A 22,729-nucleotide genomic window follows, 5' to 3' on the forward strand; every position below is an offset into this window, starting at 1 on the left:
AACAGGGACTGGCTGTACTATTCGCTGCAGAATTATGAGTAAAGCGACGATTTGGAAAACTCGAAATGACCATCAATTTTTAAAATAAAATTTCGAACATCTACGTAGTGGAAGATCCTGTAGCTGATAAAAAGAAAGAGGTGCACTTCCGTTTACTGATAGAGCATCCGCTGGTGTTTCTGTCGTGGTCTAGTGCGTTAAAATGAGAAGTTAAAAATCCATGTATAACCATCGTTAGTACTGAGTTGAACTTAAAAAAAAATCTCGCTGTTGGGAGTTTCGAATCGAGTTTACTTTAAGAAAAACAGGCCGATTCCAGTAACCTCTTTGGGAAGCAGGGAGAAGTTGTAACTGGCACCAGTTCCCGGCCCCCAGGCGTTAACATCACGTTTTCAAACTGTTAATACATGTTGAGAACACCTTTACAAAACAGCCCACGACTCGCAGGCAGCTGGATTTGAACCTACGCAGAAACACCTCAAAGAGCTTCCTAGTCCATCGCCTTGATTACTCGGTCACAGCCACACAACATGCAACCTCTAAAAATTAAAGAGCTTTGGTGGAGTTTAGCTCTCCTTAGGAGCCTACATTCCATATCAGAGTGTATCTATAATAAATGTTTCCTGTTAATTGACATCATTTAGATGGCTATCATGCTGTTTCACCAAATCAGCAACTAACATTCTATCCTCAGAACTGAAAGAACTTATTCTGATGGTTTGATGGAAGGAGACCAAACAGGAGACATTCCAAGAGATCAGCTTCCTGCTCTGTCACTATCTGGTGGGGATCCATGCGATCCGCTCAACAACTGGGACAGGCTCTAACATTTACTACAGAATTAGGGATTATAGCAACGATTTAAAAAAAAAACAGAAATGGCCGTCAATTTTTAGCTTTTTAAATATACTTTGGAATCTCCATGTAACGGAACAATGAGGAGCACCGCTATTTACTAATAAGAAATACACTGATATTTTAGTGATGGCCCAGTGCGATAAGATCATGGTCTACAATCTATGACCAGTTTAAGAGCCTAATATTGCCTCCAAGGAAGAAACTTGATCCTGTCCCACTTGACAACTTTCCCTCCTTTGGTCCCAGTTAGCAACTCCTGTTGCTTCTCAAAACAGGGATAGGTTTTAATGCTTTTTTTTTTTTTTAAGTAAGTTCCCACCTAATCCAGAAATAAGTGGATTTTTAAAATTCAACAAAGCAAAACCAGTTTTCTTGGGAAAAACAAAAAGGCAGCTGTAATTCGGCAAAGGTCTTTTACTGTCTGTAAAAACTGTAACAATTGTGTTGAATGCCTCTATCCTGCACCCTACAATCCCCACTCCCTACCTGCTCTCTCCTTACCTTCTCCAGCACTTTCAGGGGCTTTAAATGCCTTTGGGAGCTTCGCAAACGATTCCTCCGGGACACAAATAGTAGATGCACTTAGTTTGGTTCCCAACCAGAAGAAAGAAAGATGAAAAGAAAATTCCTGGTGAGTGAAAGGAAAAGGTGAAAGAGATGGATCAGAGAAGCGTCCAGCAGCGCTGACTGCAGGATCGTGCAGGTCGCTGTAAAGCCGAGTGTCCTCAGTCACTGAAGTCCCCAGGGCAGCCGCACGTGCTCTGCTGGTGCCCCTCCTCCATCTCCGCTTGATAAAATCCGCATCAGACCTCCAGGTGTCTCTCCAAAACTCACGTCCTTCATCCGCTTCCTTCCCTCTCTCTCCTTCTACTGCTCCCGATTTTCCGGGTAAAATTTCTTCCCCCGTTATACACCTACCATCCTAGAATTAATCCATTCCCACATTCGTTATCATTTTCAGCCTGTAATTTACTTTATGGGAGAATCGCGTTTCAAAGCTCCTATTTTCCTCTTTAGTAGAGATTGAGAATTACGAACCTGGACTCTGCTGCCAAATTCCCCTAGTTCACTGGGAGATTCAGACCTCAACTCTATGACTTCTACCTGTGTGATTTTGAGCGAGTTAAGATCTCTGTATCAGTTTCTTATCCTTAATAATGAGGATGTAATGGTTTAACATGTTGCAACGTTCTTAGAAAAATGCTTACCGTAGAGCAACCTCTATATTAAATGCTGGATTTTATTCTTTTTGCTAAACAGATATCTCAATCAAGGCGAACAGTGATTTTTGTTTTTATCAAAGTGAAACAGACACAGAAATATGCACAACTCTTAAGCATATGACTGCGTGACTTTTCACAATGTCCACACACTAGTGTGACCCAGACGGAAGTAGATCACAACCAGCATCCTAGAAGCTCCCACTTGACCCCGGGCACTTCTCACCACTATCTTAATATCTAATGACATAAGGAACTTCTGCATTTTAAAAAACTGTATATAAGTTGAAATATACAGATTTATTATTTTTGTTTTCTTTCACTCAACATTCTATATTGTGAGTTAATCCATGATTCATGTATTAAGAATTCATTTACCTGTATTGCCATATAGTACTCCACTGTAAAAACCTAGCATAATTCTTTTATGTATTCTACTGTTGGAACACAAACCTTCACGTGAATAGGCATCCTCATTAGTGTTTCTAACCAGTTCCCACCTTACCTTCAGAATTAGAACATGGAAATCAGGGTCTAGTGGAAAACTGTGGGAAGGGTAAAGTGGGATCAAGGTCTGATTACAGGCATAAGAGGAAGAAGAAAGAACCAGAACTCACAGAGTAGCTTGCAGAGAGGCCTTTATTTCCTGTGGCAGGAGAACTGACACAGCTGAGGGGCATTCTCAGAACCTTACATTTAGCGTCATTTGAACTTAGAAGATGATTGAATGCTTAGCAGATGCAGGTCTGTTATACAACGGTCAGGGCCCTCGTTGAGAAAGACTGGAACCCTGAAACACAGACTGAGATATCTGGGTGAATGTCCCTGAGGGTTGTGACTGTGAAGGCTGCTCTGTAGCCTCAGAAACTGTAGAGTGTTCCACCCCTAGTAAGAGCTAGCACATCTTCTGTGCAGGATGTTGCAGAGGCTTCTTCCCTGAAAGGCAATAGGTGATCCCTCAGGAGCTATTCCCACTTTCTGTCCTAGTAGCCAGGCCAATAACTAGGGTTAAGTCACAGCACAATCAGAGGGAGATATACTGAGTCCGGTAAGGGAGGAGACAGATTATACCCTTAAAGGAGTTGCAAGAATTAACATGTACCAGCACGTGCCATGGAAATACCCATGGGATTGGGTTTTGGGAGTGATCAAGGGGGAAAAAACATAAAATTAATTTTATTCATTTTTTTATTGAGGTAACATTGGTTTATAACATTATATAAATTTCAGGTGTACATCATTATATTTCGATTTCTGTGTGTATTACATCATGTTTACCACCTAACGACTAATTACCATCCATCACCATACACAAAAACATAAGATTTAAAAAGCAGGAGTTAAATGACTTGGAGGCACTCTGTCAAGCCCAGAATTCAGCATCCTGGCAAGATTCCAGGGGATGGGACAAATGCTTTATAGAGTGGCTCTTAGAAGCCTAGAGAAAGTGGTGAGAGAAGTTGAAATGCCTGTGCTGCTGCTGTGGCAGATGGTTGAGGAAGGGGTTAAAGGCACAGGGCAGTTGGCATGCTGGAATGGATATACTATGTGAAGCTAGAAGACACACCAGTGGATTACGCTCCACAGGAGGGCCCACAGGACACACTATTCACCAGGCCATCAGGAATGTGCTGGTGAAAAGGGCACCAGAATCACAAAGAAGTTCAGGGATAGCCCATATCCGCAAGCCAGGGCTCACTGAAGGAGAGGTGATCACAGACCTTGAGCTGTTAATAGCATTGGGGATAACAGGACTCCAAAGCAATAGATGCTAGGGGCTTGCAATTACCATAGCGAGCAGCACAGTTGGAGGGTCTGCCAGGGGGGCTTGACTTACAGAGCTATGGAGACACACAGTTGTGTGTCCTTAATGATGGGGATATGTCCTGAGAATGTGTTGTGAGGTGGTTTCATTGTTGTGTGAACATCATGGAGTATACTTCCACAAACCTAGGTGGTACAGCCTACTACACACGTAGGCTACGTGGTATAGCCTATTGCTTCTAGGCTACAAGCGCGTACAGCATTTTACTGTACTGAATACTGTAGGCAATAGGAGCACAGTGGTAAGTATTTGTGTATTTCAACATGTATAAACATAGAAAAAGTACAGTAAGAATACAATATAAAAGATTAAAAAATGGTGTACCTATATAGGGCACTTACCATGAATGGAGCTCGCAGGACTGAAAGTTTCTATGGGTGAGTCAGTGAGTGAGTGGTGAGCAAACATGAAGGCCTAGGACACTGCTGCAGACTGTGTGAACACTGCACACTTAGACAACACTAAATTTATTTTAAAAATTTCTTTATTCAATGATATATTAACCTTAGCTTACTGTAACTTTTTTATTTCATAAACTTTTAGTTTTTTTTAAACTTTTTAACTCTTTTGTAATAAAACAGCTTAAAACACACACTGTACAAAAATATCTAGGAGCCAACCACCTCTAGGAGCTTCTCAATGTCACCCTCATCCACACCTCAGTTAAAGTTGTTTGCCATCTCAACCACAGCCTTCTTGATTCGGGTTTTTTTTAGGTATGACTGTTTTGGCGAGGAGGATTGGCCCCGAGCTAACATCTGTTTCCAATCTTCCTCTTTTTTTTTCCCCTCCCCAAGCCCCAGTATGTAGTTTTATATCCTAGTTGTAGGTGATTCTAGCTCTCTTATGTGAGATGCCACCACAGCAAGGCTTGATGACTGGTGTGTAGGTCTGTGCTTGGGATCCAAACCCATGAACCCAGGCAGCTGAAGTGGAGTACATGGAACTCTAACCACTTAGCAACCGGGCCAGCCCCAGCCATGTTGATTTTTGCAGCCTCTTCATCCTTGGCAAATCCTTTGAAGTCATGGATGAGTCTCCTGAGTGTCTCCTTCCAGATGCCATTCGTATGTGCCTTGGTGACATCACCCCAAACACAAGCAAGGTTCTTGATGCGGTCATAGATGTTGTAATTCTTCCAGAATTGCATCAGTGTCTTCTCAGTGTCTCCCTCAGTGACAGCAATAGGCTGGGGAAAGGTCTTCCTCAGGATGTCCAGAAGCATTATCAACAATAAGCAAAACCTTGAAAGGTATGTTATTCTCCAAACAGTATTTATTCATTTTGTTAGCATAGCAATTCAGGAGGGTGTCTTGAAAGAGGAGCTGGGTCATCCATGACTTCTTATTGCCCCTCTAGTACACTGGCACTGTGTGCTTACTGATATGCTTCAAGGCTCTGGGTTCTCACTGTGCCAGATCACAAAGGGTTTCAATTTGTAGCCTGCAACATTGCCCCCAAGCAAGACTACTACCCTGTCCTTAAAAGCCTTGGAACCTGGCATTGGCCTCCTTGTGGATGAAAATCCTTTCAGGCATCCATTTCTAAAATAGAAAGCTTTCATCCATATTGAATATTTGCTCTGGCAAGTAATTTTCCTCCACAGTCAGTTTATGTAGCGTTTCCAAAAATTCTTCACCTGCCTTCACATCAGCACTCACAGAGTCACCATTCACTTTCACATTTTGCAATGAATAACAGTTCTTGAATTGTTTAAACCCACCAGAGCTAGCAATAAATTCAGTATCATAGTTGGGCCCAGCCTTTTCTTCCAACACATGAACAAACTAGTGGAGAGCCAGAACTCCCTCTCCTGCACAGCAATGATAAGGAGCCCCCACCTTGGGTGTCAACAAAGACTGAGCAGGGAACCTGAAATTCTATTTCCACCTGGTAGTAACCAGGGGGTTCTCCTACCACTTCCCCTGTCAGAACAGTGTCAGAGGAAGCCAGCTAAAATAGAAGGTTTAAATAAGATCCAAAGGCTCATAGCACAATATCTAAATTGTCCAGGTGTCAACTGAAAATCACTTGTCATGCCGCAAACCAGGAAGATTTCAAGCTGAATGAAAAAAGACAATAAGTGCTGTGATAGGCAGAATAATGGTATCCCCAAAATGTCCACATCCTAATCTGTAGCACTTGGGAATATGTTACTTTACATGGGAAAAGGGACTTTGTAAATGTGATTAAGGGTAAGGATCTTGAGATGGGGAGATTATCCTGAATTATCCAGGTAGGCCCAATCTAATCACAAAAGTGCTTAAAACTGGAAGAGGAAGGCGAAACAACAGGCCAGAGAGATGGGGCACGAGGAGAACTCAACCCACCACTGCTGACTTTCAAGACGGAAGAAGGGGGCCACAAACCCAAGAATGTGGTGGCCTCTTTAACTTTAAAAACTATTTTTAACTATTTTTTTAACTTTAAAAACTATTTTTTAATTTTAAAAACTATTTTCTATTTTGGCTTTGAGTCTTTGAAGAAGAAATTCTACTTGAGAATTCTTCCCATCTGGTCAGATAGTTTAAAAGCAGAACGCTTACTTTGCCATACTAAACTTTCATAAGGAAGAAAAACTCCAAAATTAAGTGCTTTATCATGATACATCTTCATTTATACAAGTGTAATAAAGTCTAGGAAGAAAAGAAGGAATGGTTAGAAATAGAGGAGGTCCACCTACATTGAAAATGAGTATTTATTTCTTGGCTCAACTGTGAGGAGAGTGACAAGAAAATTCTAGTAAATGAGAGTGAGGCACGAGAATATCAATCTTTTAACATTTGACTACTACAATTTTAACTATAATATAATTCTAACATATCAAAATATTAATATGTAATACAGTATATTAAAATACAATGCTAATAATAATTTTTTCAATAAAATTTCTTAGTTATTTTTATATCCTGGCATTTTAAATTCCTCATTGCCAAAGTTTATTGTGTGGCTTTGGTCATGACCTCAGACAAACACTGATTTTACAGTCATTCATTCCTCATTTGCATGAATTATGACCTCATTGAACTTTGTTTTTAATCTTTTATCATAATAAATAATTCCACTATAATTTGACCCTGATTGCAATCACAATACCTCATTTCATATATTATTATTGTCTACTATTTCAGCTCCATTTTGTTTCTACATCTCAAAAGTCACTTGTTACTAATGATATTGTTTTATGCATTCCCTATTTATTTAGACATTCTCCAGTGTTTCTAAATGTTCCTTTTCTTTAGAGATTTTTGTATCCCATTCATTCATCACTTCTAATTTCTTGTTCACTAATCTATTTATCACTTTTGTTATATCTACTGTTCAAACTATATATTTTGGCTTTGACTATCAATGAATATATTTTCCCCTCATGGTTTTATTATTTCTTTTTAAAGTGATCTTTTTCATAATTTACTTCTTAATGGTCTAATTCTCTCTTGTTTTTTTGCTGTGTTTAATAACTTACCTTTAGAACATATTCTGTGAATGAATCATAATGGAAGAGAAAAATAGTGGAAGAAGAAAATTTGGGGGAGTTATGAAAAAGGAATTGTAGATGACAATCACATTGATAAACACAGTGGTCTAATAAGGCTGAGACTTCCTATATTAGTAGGAATTCCCTCGCAATGAATTGCGTGCCCTCAAGGGAGCAGCTGTAACTAAATTTCCTTGGCTTCTGTGCAGCTAGGACGCCTGCATGTATCCTAAGCTTTGCCAATCAGATGTACGAAGGCAAGATTTCTTCTTTCAGAAGAAACATGTGGCATAAGTCTTATGCAGAATTACTTTCCTGGTAAGGGCATAAGAGTTTAGTAGGTAGATATCCAAGCTTTCAGAGGCACTGGTGGCTTGGGTCTAGAAATGGTGTTCTATGCTGGGAGACATAATTCTGCTGGCAGGTGGCAGTAGGAGATGCTGGAGGACTTAGAAGGATTGGGTAGTATAATACAAAAGGGTGAGTGATCATTACTCTGCCAAAGCATTCGGAGGGAGAGAATGACAGCTCAAAGTTATAAATTCTCAGCTAAATATGTCGTTACAGAATCAGGGGTTTCTTCTGCCGTAAAACAACTTTGAATTTCTTGTGGTCCTGGAGCTGACATAACTCAAATCCGAATTCATACTATGTACAACTCTGTAGGTTTCTCATTAACAGAAAGGTAGATGAATAAACTGTGGTATATTGATACAGTAGATTATTATATAGCAGCTAACATGAATGAATGGCAGCTACTTGCAATGAAAGTAAAAATTAATTTTAGCCATATAATATTAAGTGAAGAAAGTAAGACCCATAAGATTATTTATAGCCTGATACCCTGTATCTGAAATAAAAATATAACATTTTTAGAAATACAGATAGGTGAAATAAAACTAAAGAAAGCACTTTGGACTTACTTCTTGAGGGCCTCAATAACTTCTTCATCTTGCCTTAAGTTGTGACACATACAGACATTTGCCAGAAAATGAACTCACTTGCAATAGCAGCCTTTAGTTTTACAAAGATAAAATGATCACAGAGACATCCTAGGGTACAATTTGAAAGTGCTGTGATTTCTGTGGAACATACTCATTAGAGAGAGCAGGTCTGCGTAGTAGATTCATGTCATAGAAATGACCAAAGGAACACTATGGAAATGCTTAAAAAGTGTATCTGGATCTTTACTTGTTCTGTTGACAGTACTTCACGTTTCCATGTGGGCATCCAGTAGTGTTTAAATACCTGAGTGAGTTCAGGAAATTTAAAGTATGAATAGATTTTCACAAATCTGCATTTCTTAGTGAAAAATGAAACACCTATCAGCTCTGGTCACTGTACCTAATAGGCATTATGGAGTCTCATTCTCTCTGGGCAGAAAAGTTTCACATCCACGAGAATTTGTCTTCTCCTTCAATTTTGTCGAATCCTTTCGCTCCTACACATGAGTTCACTACATTTTATAAAGCAGTAAGTCAGAGGAAAAGGTCAGCTCAACTCAAAATTATATGGATGTCACAGATTACCTGTTACGTGGGAGAGGAGTTGGGGGAGGGAAAAGGAGAGATGGGCCCCTGCTCCGAACATACAGCAGGGAATCAGTGGAGCCCACCCAGAGTCCGTGTCATCTTCCCCTTCTAGATCACACTCTGGGTTTATGTGAACCCAGGAATTCCCTGCCAACCATCCCTAAAAGGGAAACAACAAAAGACAGGAATCGGTAAAGAGAAAAAGCCTAGGTTCCACCGAGATTTGAACTCGGATCGCTGGATTCAGAGTCCAGAGTGCTAACCATTACACCATGGAACCCCACAGATATGAACAGCCTTAGGACTCCTTCCTGATAGGATATATCTTCATTTCTGAACTCAAGCAGTCCGTGTGAAAACTGAAATTCGAATCTACCGCCAAGGCACATGCCCCTTTTCTCTCGCGCACAGAGCTCTTAGTGCAAAGTCCAAAAGCAAAGAGGTCTCTAGGTATAGATAAGGTACATGGGTGCTTTTTAGCGCCCCTCTGCCTTCTCTGCGGTTCCCGGGGCCGTTCTCTGCTCGGCCGCCCTCAGCCCGGCTGCGCAGAAGCGCGGGGCGCGGGTCCCGCAGGCAGCAGTCGAACCGCGCGGCTGGGATGCGTTGCTGGAGCAACCGCGGGGCTCGCTGCCGCCCGAGTGTTGGTCCCGCGTTCTCTTCTCTGAACGCGAGGGACACTCTTGGAAGCTTGATTTCGTGACATACAATTTGTTTATGACTTCATTTGACGTCGTGTGCCAGCCAGTCCTGGCCCGGTGTGGCGTTGCTCGGGGGAAAAATGTGGGACGCCAAGAGACGCCTTGTGCTTCCCGGAAAGGCTCCACCTGCTGGAGACCAAACAGTAAAAGCGAGATAAAAAGCCGGACTGTTTTCAAAGCAGGGTTTTGTAACTTGGTTCTCATTGAGAAAGCTATGATCTGGCTCTTTTACGGGCAGCAGCTATGAGCCACTCCCAAACTCCTCACTTGATTTCCTGGTATCAAGAAGGGGACACGACGTGTCGGGGACTGTTCGTTGCCGCCCCAGCAATGGCAGGGAAACGGCAGGAGACAGAAGGATCCCAGCTTGTCAAACCGAAGGGCTGAGGAGAGAAGCAAATCGTCTTTACTAATAGTAAATAATCGCAGATGTCAGCATTTGAACCTTCCCAACAAGATCTCTGGAGAAGTATCGGCATTCAGCCAAGACAAAGTTTGTTTCATAAAGACGTCTGAAATATATATGCAAGGAAATACTTCCAGTTTGAAGAGGCTGCACCGTTCGTTACCGCTAGGTTTTCTGGCCCCCGCCCGCAGGGTGCGTACTCTGCAACGTGAGCGACAGCGGCCGCTGGAGTAACAGAACTTCTCCCTTCACGCAGCTCAGCCGCTCCGTCTCCTCCCAGTCTCCTATGGCCCCCTGATCCCCTCACTCGCCAGAGGAAGATGGAATGAAAGTCTTCTGCCGAGTGGGGTAAATTAAGATGATTTTTAGAAGCTTTAATAACAAGAAACACTGGAATTGTGAGCACTTTCAACATAACTGAAGAACTTCAGATCCATGTAACAAACTTATAGAGCATTTCTAAGGGCTAGGGCTTGTACCAAGTTCTGGGCTCTCTGGAAAAAATAAGTAAAAACATGGGCCTGCAATGTCAAAGCTGGAACAATTGAGCAACAACAAATAAAATAGTATTGGATTATAACCCAAAGTATAAAATAAATATCCATGATTCCTTGCTGATATAAATAAATCATTGAATAAATAAATAAATAACTGGGGGAGAAGAGGCATTTGGGAAGTAAATAAAATGCCTGTGTGTAAACATGAAGATTACAAACCAGTTCCTGCAGCCTGGTACCAGGAGCTTTCCTGATGTGGAACCAAACTCCATCTCTCAGGGAATCTCCTGTGTGGAAGAGTTCCAAATCACATGACTCCCCATTCCTTAACTGTGGGCTCTGCATAGTGACTGCTTTCCAAACAGTACAGTATAGAAGGGGGGGGGGAGGGGAAGGGTACAAGGAAGAAATCTAACACACACGACTCAGCCAAGTGACCAAGGTCAACATCAGCAGTGATAAGCCATTTTGATAGTATATACCCTTGATAGAGCATAGATGATGCAAATGGAAATGATGAAAATGGTGCTTTACTTCTGTGGTCTTCCTCCCTGAACTCCCCGCCACCCCATAACTCCTATGTAATTATGAAAAAAATATCAAACAAATCCCAAATGAGGGACATTCTATAAAATAGCTGAGCAATACTCTTCAAAACTGTCAAGATAATCAAAAACAAGGAAAGTCTGAAAAACCGCTATAGTGAAGAGGAAACTAAGGAGACATGATGGCTAAATATAGCGTGGTATTCTGAATCAGATCCTGGAACAGAAAAAGGACACTAGATAAAAACTAAGAAAATCTAAATAACTTTTGGCCTTTAGTTAATAACAATGTATAAATATTCATTTATTAATTGTGATAAATGTACCATACTAATGTAAGATTTTAATAATAGGGGAAACTGAGTGTGGGATATATGGGAACTCTCTGTTCTTTCTTTCCAATTAAGGAGAAACTATTGATTATGGGAATAAGAACTAAAATGAGACCAAATGAAATTATTTCTTCAAGGTGGGTTCAGAGCTCTGGCTTGCAGTGTGCTCCAGCACAAAACTACTGAGCCACATTATCAGATCCAGTGATCCAGCCTGCACAGCCTACCACTGATATAGACTTGGAATTGAGAAGGAGAAATTCTTACACCATGCCAACTGCTGTGTTCAGTGCTATGGACACAAAATCAAGCAGGACACCAAGCACTGGCTCTTCTCTTGGATATTTTTGGTTTATATTGATGGGATAGACTAAAAAATATGAATAAAATAACGCTCACATTGGGCGAGTTAGGGGAAACTGCAGGTGACTGAGGCTAATAGCATATTCTTCAAATAAGAATGAAAACTGAACATTTTAATTTGGGCAGGGATTGAAGATGCAGTTTAGAAGGGAGTCCTGGCCTACACTTTTTCATGTATAAGATGCAAGATAGGGACAGAGTCTATGGACTGGCTGTCTGGGCAGCTATGCCATACTGAAAGTGAATGAGGAGCTGGAGAAGCGTGTGGTGGTGGACTGAGACCATGGATCAGGCTAGGGCTGCAAGGAGGCTTGAGGGTCTCCAGTGCCTGCTTTGAACTGTGAACATCAGGGAGCATCATGGGTGACTTCTGGGAGCACTTCAGAGTCCAAGTAGACTTTCATCCTCAGGATAATGGTGAGTTCCCTGCAAGACTGGGGTCAGTTCGACATCAGAGACATTGCTGGTACCAGTCTGAGGGAATTGGTTTGAAGTCTTCATGTCTACTCATAGGCATTTTATTTGTTTCTCTCAAAACAAAATACTGCTGGAAAATTCTTCTCCCTCTCTTTCCCAGATTAAAGGAGTCATGAGAGAAAAGATTCATACCATATATTTTTGGCTCTGGATTTCAGATCATATTGAAAAATCTATGAAACCTCTTTCCCGCAAAGGTGCCCCTAGATACATACGTCATTTTGCAAACTATTTCAGGGTGTTCATGGAACACTTAAAGTCCATGGACCCTGGGCTAAGAATCTTCTGCGTTTGATTTTCTCCTCTATGTCATCTAACCTAATTTTTAACTACATAAGAAATTCTGTAAGTAGAAAGTAAGAATCATACTGCTAAAGTAAAATCATCTTTTAATTGTGGCTGAATGTTTCATTAATCCTGGTCTTGTAAATTAGGTCAAAGTTCTCTCCATGACTAAAGCCAAGATACTGGTTAAACCAGTTCTCAGAGGGTGTGGATTCCTAATAATGGGGTTTGGGAAGACTTGACTCACACATAAGTGGGTCAGACAGAATGGAGAGGAACAGGCTCATTTTTGTCACGGGGTAACTGGACCTCTACTGCAGCTTCTCCTTGGCCCCTACTTGGCAGTGTCCACTTAGGGGAATCCCTTAAATTCTGATCTTCTTCAAGTATTGTTGAAAAAGTAGGCATGAAAATGGAAGGCAGATGCCAGCCAGCTATTTCTCTCGTGACTCAGTGAGTTCTCTAAATCCTGTGCCATCTAAAACTAGATTCCCTTGGTTTGGTTCTGTCACTCTAGGGCTCACTGCAGTGTGAATCCCCCAGAAAATGTCCCAACACCTTCCAGGAAGCCTCTCTACACAGCCTTCTCCAAAGAGCTCCAGGTCCTCAGGCTCCATCACACGCGCTTCCAGCTCAAGGGTAGTGAGGTATGATAGCTCTAGGACACTGTGCTACTCTTGTTGTTGCCCTGCATGCTGTGAATTTATTTGTAAATAACCGTTTAAATAAATTATCCTCAAAATTTCTAATTTGAGTAAATACTCCATTTCTTGCTACCATCCTGACTGATACAGACATTATCTAAAGACTTCTGTTCCCCGAAAGAAAAAGATATTTAGCTCTCCTCCACAGCCTAATACACAAACACACTTCTGCCCTCATCCTCCCAATATATTTATATAATAATATCTTGGCTAAATAAACACTGGGTGTTTTCCTTATTATGCCATGCAAATATTGTTCACAGCTGAACCACTTTGTATTCTACAACTACATTTTCTTTGTTGTTCCTAAATTAAATACTGCCTCTTTTGTTTGTTTCTTTTTCTTTTCTGTATATCTCAAACAAATTTATCCCCTAACTCTCTTCCAGGGCTGCAAACATTTTCTGAATTTGGTCAAACATTTTCCAGTTCCTTTTTTTTTTTAACTTATCCATTCTAGATGTCTAACCTCTAAGTCTGCTTTACAGCTGTCATGCTGAGACTTCCCCATCTGCTGAAGAGACCCTTTACCTCTCTCCAGTGTGAATCTCCTTTTTGCTGAATCACAGATCTCTTGGTTTACTCCTTACTTTCGGTGGAAAAGATCCTCAATTAGCTTTCTGAGAAAGAGAGAATTTTTTTGAGATTTTGCATTTGTTGGTCTGGAGCCTGTTTGCTCTCAGATACCTTCCTGGCCTCTCTCCTGCTCATCTCTGTGGCAGGAGTGGCTGATCCCTGCCGACTGCATTTCCCAGATTCCAATGCCAGCTGACTTCTACTCAAGTTCGGCCAATAGAAAGCAGTAAAGTAATATTAAGGGGCTGAGAGAAGAGAGAACCCAGGGTATTTCTTGCCTTCCCTCCCTGCCTCTTGTAATATCTTCACCGGCAGTTGTGTCTCCTCCATGGCTCCAGGTCCTGCCAGACATGCCTCCTGCCAGAGGGTGAGCCTACACCCTAGATTCTGATTTCTAGGTGGCCTTATTCCCTCAGTTGGCTTATTTGATCTCCCACCACTTCCGTAACCAACACCCTGCATTAAAGATGCTTGGATTTAAGTCCTCATTGAGTTTTCTGTTTCCTGGTCATGCCTTAAAAAAGTACAATGTATTTCTAAAAATATATTTATTCTAACTTCATAAATGATTTATTTTGGTCAGGTAGAGATTTCTAGAGTAGAGCTGGGGGTCTCCCATAGAGTTTTTTATTCAATCCCCCAATATTCAAAAATGACTCTTCATCTCCACCTTCAGCTGTGCCTGGTCTCCGTGAGTCAAGAGCATCTCTGGAGCATTTTAACCCCAAAATAAACTGCTGTCTTTGACCTCTGTGAGGGAAGGGCAGTCCAGACCAATGAGCCTAAGTTTACATGATTCTTCCAATTCCTAACCCTTTCTAAGGATGTGTAATATCCTTTACAGATATGATAACTTTATGAATGTTGGCTTTCCACCTTGTAGACAGTGACATTTCAGCTTTATCCACTCTACTAATTCAGTTACTATTTATACAACTCCTTTTTGACTCCCAAAATATTGTTGGTAACTGTGGTATCATCTAAATTCATGTACAGAGTTGTCTATAGGAATAAGCTACCTGACCAGGGTCTGTATTTGCAAAGACTCCTTACATCTCAAAGTGACCCTATGATTAGTCATAATCAATAGATTATGAATGGCAAGTAATGTTTCCCTCTAGACTTTTAAGAAGAAAGGACTTTCTTAAGCCTCAGGGGATAGCAGATCGATAAGATGGAAGAACTCTGGGTCCCTGATCACCACAGGGACAAAAATGGCTTCCCTTTACTGACTCAAAAATCTGCAATAGACTCCTATATGAGTAAGGAATAAATCGCCATTACGTCAAGCTATTGAAATTTGGGAAGCAAACCCTGTTTCTTACCATCTGTCATTTGCTTTCCTGCTCTCTTCATTATTGGGTTACACGTCTTTTAATTACTTTTATTGTTAACTTACAGGCATCTTAAGAAAGGAAAGATAAAGTCCTGGGCTTCACCACCATATTTAACCAGTAGTTCCTTTGGACAATGACCACTTGAGCTAAATGTTTGACTACTGAGTAACATCAAAGTCTTGTATCTAGAGACTACATCTTTCTTGTTCCAGGAATAAAGTCACTATTTCTGCTTCTTCATTTTAAAAACTTGAGTGATAATGTCTGCTTCACATCATAGAAAAACAAAGAAAAAAATAACTCACAGTCTCACAACCCAGAAACCACATTAGCAATACTTTGGGGCATTTTCTTCCACTCCCAAATATTTATAACTCAAAACTTTACATAATTGAGGTCATATAGTACATATATTTTTTAACCTAGTCTTTTCATTTAACATTATATCACATACTTCTTCCCCGAGCTATCACAATCTCTTCCAAAATATTGTTTTTAATGGCTTTGTCATATTCTTCCAGGTATATATTACTAAGTTATATAATCATTACCCTCCCATTGTTGGAAATGCTTATTTTAATTATTCTATTATTATAACCAAAAGTATAATAAATGTCTTTGCACATAAAAGATTTCCTTTAGTTTGGATTTCTTCCCTAGGAGAGTTTTCTCGAAATGAATTTACCATGTGGAAGAGAGTAACCATTTGCATGAGCATCCTTGGTGGAATTTACAAATGCTGAAGTGGCAACAAGGATCTTGTTCCAAGCAGACAGGGAAGGGAGCTATGTTAGCTTCCTAGGGCTGCCTTAACAAATCATCATGAAGTGGATGATTTAAATCAATGAAATTTATTCTCTCACAGTTCCAGAGGTTAGAAATCCAAATTCAAGGTGTCTGCAAGGTTAGTTCTTTCTAGAGAGTCTGAGGGATAATCCGTCTCATGGCTCTCTCCTAGCTTTTGGTGGTTGCTAAAATCCTTGGGGTGCCTTGATTTGTAGCTGCATCACTCCAGTCTCTGCCTCCCTCTCACATGGCCTTTGTCCTTGTGTGTTTATTTCTGTGCATCTCCAAACCTCTCTCTCCTTATAAGGACACTATCATTAGATTTAGGGCCTACTCTAATCCAATATGACCTCATCTTATTTGATTGCATTGGCAAAGACTATTTTCAAACAAAGTCACATTCACAGGTATGAAGAGTTAGGACTGGAATATATCTTACGGGATGACACAATTCAACCCACAATAGGAGCAACTGTCTCTTTGCCTGCTTTAAATGAAAACAGATATGGGAGAGCTTTAACTATGAGAGAGTTTGAGGGCCTCAGACATGAAAGAAATTCTCCCATTTGTATCTGAATCTACCTGATGGTGCTTTGGCAAAGTACTTCAATTCACAGAACTCAATCTTATAATTCCTAATTTCCTCATTAAAAAAAAAAAGAACCTGGTTCTACAGTGTCTCACTGAATCAAGTCTAAATCCAGAAATAATCCTAGTAATATAGATTCAGTCTGGCATTCACAACCTCTTGTGTAGGATAGAGGGATAGAGAATGTCCTCAGGCTGGAAAACCTGTTATCTAAGCTGTTTCTCCCTATTCGCCAGACTCCTGGGGCTCCGGGCTTCCCTCTCTACGGAAGGCGAAGAAGGGTGAGCTTTGTCTGAGGGGATGGAGACCTTCGCAGCATCTCTTTCTTCAACTCCTGGTCCCTCCTCTGCACCCCCACTGAAGTCGAGTTTCAACCAGTTCCTTTAAGGCAGAGAAAGGGCAAAGCAGTTTAAGGCTATCGAAGATATTTCTGTTTTATTGTTTAACGCTGAAAGCAAAGGCGAATGACTCCACGGTTTCTGATTACCTCAAATTTCTTCTGGCCTGTTTCCAGTCCCATTGGTATTTGCAAATCTGAGGCTACTAGGGTCACCCTCAGTTCCAAATTTCCTTTCTGCTGGTTTCTGACAAATACCTATGAACGGGCGCGTCAACGGTGACTAGGGAGTAGAGTTCTGAGGGATAAAGAATTCGAATCTCTTGTCTCTTTGAATTCCGTCTTCCTCCGCCGAATTTCAATTTGCTGTGGATGACTTATTTCATCCCAGGTGAGAAGCCTTGAATGGGCGTAGGAAGTTCTTCGTTGCCAGATCTAATAATCACGCACTAAAACTTCTTTTACTATATTCCATTGTAGTGTAATATCAAGTAACAGTGAAAGATATTTTAGTACATAATTATCGGGAGGCACACCACTCGCTACACCTTCAAAATTGTTAATACGAATCGTAGTTTCACAGGTAGTCGTGGCCGAGTGGTTAAGGCGATGGACTTGAAATCCATTGGGGTCTCCCCGCGCAGGTTCGAATCCTGCCGGCTACGGTTTTACCCTCCACTGCAAGTGTTACCCCACGCGTCCTTCGCATAGTTCCTATTTGCATTCCAAACGCAACCATGCGTTCTAGTTACCATCTTCTCTGCTCATTCTGCGTTGCCTGTTACCTCTTACTTTGGGTCAAATAACCTCCTTCTCCACTTCAGGGATGGGTGTGTCTTGAAACATTTGATATCAGTCTCAAATGGAGGAGTGAATCTGTAATGGTGTGAACATCTCTTAATATTAAGCCTGATTTGCGGAGGGCAATTCCCTTTTCTCCAACTACATGTCATAGCCAGCTTGGATTCGTTTAGCATCAAAGTCAGACTCCGGGCGGGCCAGATGACCGAGTGGTTAAGTTCGGGCGCTCCACTTCATGGGGCTGGGTTTGCTGGTTGGATCCTGAGCGCGGACATGGCACCGCTCTTCCGGCCATGCTGAGGCGGCGTCCCACGTAGCACAACCAGAAGGACCTACAACTAGAATATACAACTATGTATTGGGGGGCTTTGTGGAGAAGAAGAAGGAAAAGAAAAGAAAAAAAAAAAAAAAAAAGATCGGCAACATCTGTTCGCTCAGCAGATGCCATTCAAAAAAAAAAAAAAAATTAAAGTCAGACTCCATCCTCTCCTGGGGTGGAAGTGCTTTTGTTGCTACTATATGTTCTAGGGAACTCGGGATTTATAAAATAGTTTTTGCTCTAACAGCTAGCATTTTTTGAACTCTTAATATGTCCCAGGCACTGAATTGGTGTTACATGCATTATGTCATTTAATCACCAATATAGCTCTATCAGCTAGGTAGTATTAGCCCCGTTTTAAAGGTAAAGAAATCAAGGATTGACTTGCCCACACAGCACAGTAATATGGTCTCTAGACCAAGCACTTTCTTAAAAACGGTTGTGAAATCACATTTCAAAAGTATTACAGGGAATACACTGTTTTTAAAAAACAGTGGTTAGCAGACTCAGTCCTAGTGTAGTTTATACATAGAAATAACTTTAATGTCAGCTCCTACTTATCAAGCACTGATTACATTCATTTTCTTCCAAGTGCTTTATCTATGTTAGCTTGTATGATCCTCACAACATTCATCGGAAGTGAATACTACTATTACCCTCATTTTACAAACCTGGAACCTGAGGCCCACGGGAGTAAAATAATTTGGCAAAGGTCACCCAGCTAATAAGTGGCAGGGCTCACTTGAATTCTGCCTAGGTTTGTGTCTATAGCCAGGGAGCCAAACAGTTGGAGTTTGTGTGGAGGCAGACGGGCCGTGCTTTCATTGCTACTGGCTACAGTTGGAAATTAATGTTACTGCCTGAATCTCTTATTCAGAGCTTGTCTCCCCAGACAAGTCTAAGTTGCTGGTTTGGAGTGTGAGGCTGTTGCCCTTTGTGTATTAAGTGTTTTGTAAGCCCAGCTTTAGGGAATATCATGCAATAGCAATGAGGCTTTACCTGTTTTTGACCAAGAATAACAGGAATTGGTATTGTAGCACTGTATAAATGATTAGTTTATAAAGAGCACCACACTCTTTATATCTTCTCAGCCAGTAAACTCCAGAGCCCAAGAATGGGAAAGTTTTGTTAAGCCACAGGAGGTGGGTGTTAAGGCTTTGGCTGCCAAGCCCAGGAATACTTCCAGTTTGAAAGTAAATACCAAATTCATATTGAGCCCCATACAAAGACCAACAGGGAAGACTGTTGACCCTGGTAGACTGGGTTTATCACATCAAGGGAGAATCCCATTCTGAGAGAGTTTCATTGTCTCAAGGAGTTAAGGAAGGGGATTTATAAGAGTTTAAGGGGCCAAGATTAGTCATAGGATGATTCAGGAGCAGAATGATTTTATAACAGAAATTACTAAAAGAGGTCTGTGACAGTGATCAGAATTTGTAAACTGAGCAAATCACTGGGATAGCCCATGATCTTATCTTTGGAACATGAATCCACTTGGAATTACACTTGCTATGGTATTACCATAAAATATAGAAATAAGGTCTTGCAAAAAGAACTTGCGCTTAGGTAGTTTGTCTTGCATATTATGGTTTGGTACAATTTATCTATTGTGTATGTCGTAGTGTGACATCTGCAAGTTTTAGTTTCTTCTTTCATTTCTCATCTGTTTTGGCCCAAAGATGACTAGAAATGAGAGTCAAACAATATATTGTAAAGAAGTGGGACTTAAAAACAAAAAATGAAAATTGGATCAGTTAGAGTAAAGCTCACAAATTTGGCAGCACAATTTCCTGCTAGTACTCATTGTGTTCAATGCCTCTATCTTACAGTTTAAAGACTCCAGCAGAAAGTTCTCTGGTGTTAGCTCTCTCTTCCTACCTTCTCCAGCACTTTCAAAGACCAAGAATATTTATTTGGATTTTGTGGTCAATTCAGGAAAAAAAGTGTAAATTCACAGCCTCAGTACTTTGGTTACCATCCAGAAGAAAGTGGGAAGAAAAGGTCTAGATAGGAGTAGAGAACATGTGGAAAAACAAAAAGGGTGGGGGTGGGGCGGGGAGGATGGCTACAAGATGGAAGAGATGGAGCAGAAGAGAAGCCATCAGGGTACCAAATATAGGAGTGCCCTGATCCCTCCTTGCCACTCTTCTTCTGAGCATCCTCAGTCACAGAAGTCCCTCAATGCCCTCGCTGTTGTTCTGACAGGCGTCTTTCCACCACCTCCTCTCTTCAAGGAGGAATGCCAGACATCTCTTCAATGCCAGATGTCAAGGCATTGCTTAAAGTCCATCTCCTCTGCAAAGACATTTGAATTGTTTCCAGTCTGGGCTATTATAAATAGCGTTGCCATGAATATTTTGTACATGTCTTTCAGTGAACATAAATAGGGGATTTTGCTGGGTAGATACATACTTAAGGATGGAATTGCAGTGTTATAGTAAATGTGCATGTTCAAGCTTTAGCATACAATGCCAAAACATTTTTGGAAGTGATTGAACCAATTTACATTCCCATGTACGAGAGTTCAGTTGCTCCACATCCTTGATAACACTTGGTATTATCTGTCTTTCGTTACTTTATTTTAATGCTTCTAGTAGGTTAATAGTTGTGATGGTTAATTTTATGTATCAACCTACTGTGCCACAGTGCCCAGATATGTGGCCAACCATTATTCTGTGTTTCTGTGATGTTTCTGCGAGGATGTTTTTGAATGAGATTAACATTTAAATTGGTGGAATTTGAGTAAAGCAGAGTGCCCTCCATAATGTGGGTGAGCCCCAACCAGTCAGTTAAAGGCATAAATGAAACAAAAGACCAACATCTCTAGCAAGAGAGAATTCTGCCAGCAGACAGTCTTCAGATTTGAACGGCAGCATCAGCTCTTCCTGGACCTCCAGTCTGCTGCCCACTCTGCAGATTTTGGACTTGCCAGCTTCCATAATGACACGAGCCAATTCCTCAAAATAAATCTCTTTCTGTATATGTGTAGACATCCTATTGGTTCTGTTTCTCTGGAGAACTTTATCTAATACAGTCATGGAATCTAATTGTTTTACTTTTCACTTTTTCTGATGACTGATGAAGAAGATCACCCTTTCATTTGTTTAGTGGTTATTTTGATATCCACTTTTGTGAAGAAGCTGTTGAACTCACTTGCCCATTTTTCTATTGGATTGTCTGTCCTTTTCATATTTGTTTTTCTTATTCCCATCTATCTGTATCTAAACATGTCTAGAGTTTAGTTAAGCTACTCCATGGTCTTATAGCCTCGGCATCCACTTTGTTTGACCAAGTGGTCTATAAGGACCTTAAACTGATATTAGCCCTCCTCACGTAAGCACATGCCCTAAATAACAGACTGTAGAATCACAAGCAAATGTAAGTTTCTGATATGACTTTGCCAACAGCCCTTGTGATCAACAGTCTCCCCTGCCTCTCAGGACCATCCTTTTGAATGCAGCCTCTTTGATAAGACCTCTGTGGACCTTACCAAAATCCCTCCCTTTTGGTTTGAATTGACCAATCCAGCCTTAGCCAAGGAACCCCAAAGCGCTCCACTCATGGACCTTAATAAAGGCATGTGCCCCTGGTCCTACCACTCTTTCTGTACTCTGCCTTGACTTCCCTGTGTGGCCCCTTGAGGTGTGTCTGTGTGCTTCCTCCAGGTCCTGTCAGTAATAAACTTTTTCAGTTTCTCTTGTGGGTTGTCGTTGAACTTCAACTTGACTCACCATCCAGCACCCTGTGCTCCACTTAACAAATGGTAATTTAACAAAGTCATGACAACACATTTATATCTAAATCTAGATTCTGGACACAGTCTTTTGTTAGGCATATGTGATAAAAATATCTTCTCTGAGATTTGCCTTGTACTGACTTAGTGCTGGCTAGTAATGAACAAAAGTTTCTAATGTTGGTGAAGTCTAATTCATACACATATCTTTTGTGGTGATTGCTTTTTGTGCTCTGTTTTTGAAATTCTTGCATACTCCAAAGTCATGAAGATATTATCCTAAGTTATCTTTCAGAAGCAAAAACCTTCCAGGTTTAAGTGTGCACTTCATCTGATTGACTTTTGTGTATGTTGTTATTCATTTGTTCCCATATAGACATTCAATTGAGCCACCAGTTTATTGAATTTCAGTGAATTGAAAAGAACAGTGTTTCCCTAGTGCACTGCAGCATTGCCTTTGTTTTAATTCAAGTGACTGTATGAACGAGTCTGTTTAGGATGTGTTCTTCCTTTCCATTGGTTTATTTGTCCATCGCTGAGTAAGCGCCACGATGTCTTGATTGCTATGGGTTTATAACACTGATCTTTTTTCTCTTTCAGAAGGCTCAGTCTTTAATTCGTAAAGGCTGACATACGTTCACAAGCACTTTGGTGGGAGCTTCAGATCTTGTTGAAAGCTGCAATGTTGACACTCCTCATATGCTCCTGGAACTTGGAGAATCTCCACTTCCCAAAAGTCTGTGACCACTTTGTCATGTTTCTCCACACATTTAATGTGCAAGTTGTGGATACTATAGTCCAGGTGCACCAGTTCGCAGTTGCTCGGGTCAGCCAGTGTGGCTGGATGGAGCACAGCGAGCCCCTAGCTGTGCCATGTCAGTATCATCATTCCATGGTTTGACGTCTAGGAGGATGGAGGACTTGAACGCCTACATGGGCTCTTTGACCTTCTTCTTGGAGTATTGCCCCAGTAACTCTTTCTGAATCCAAATGGGAGGCAGGTGTCGGACAATCATATTCTTATTAACCCT

At 41.0% G+C, this 22,729-nt stretch overlaps 2 non-coding genes across 2 annotated transcripts; one reads left to right on the plus strand and one right to left on the minus strand.

Moving 5' to 3' along the window:
- Positions 1–9,121: 9,121 nt before the first annotated feature.
- Positions 9,122–9,193, minus strand: TRNAQ-CUG (transfer RNA glutamine (anticodon CUG)). The gene has a single exon. It is a non-coding gene; the product is annotated as a tRNA-Gln (tRNA).
- An 8,235-nt stretch (positions 9,194–17,428) lies between these two features.
- Positions 17,429–17,510, plus strand: TRNAS-UGA (transfer RNA serine (anticodon UGA)). Its single transcript has one exon. It is a non-coding gene; the product is annotated as a tRNA-Ser (tRNA).
- The last annotated feature ends 5,219 nt before the right edge of the window (positions 17,511–22,729 follow it).

This window comes from Equus quagga, chromosome 15 (genome assembly GCF_021613505.1).
Source record: "Equus quagga isolate Etosha38 chromosome 15, UCLA_HA_Equagga_1.0, whole genome shotgun sequence".
Lineage (NCBI taxonomy): Eukaryota > Metazoa > Chordata > Mammalia > Perissodactyla > Equidae > Equus > Equus quagga.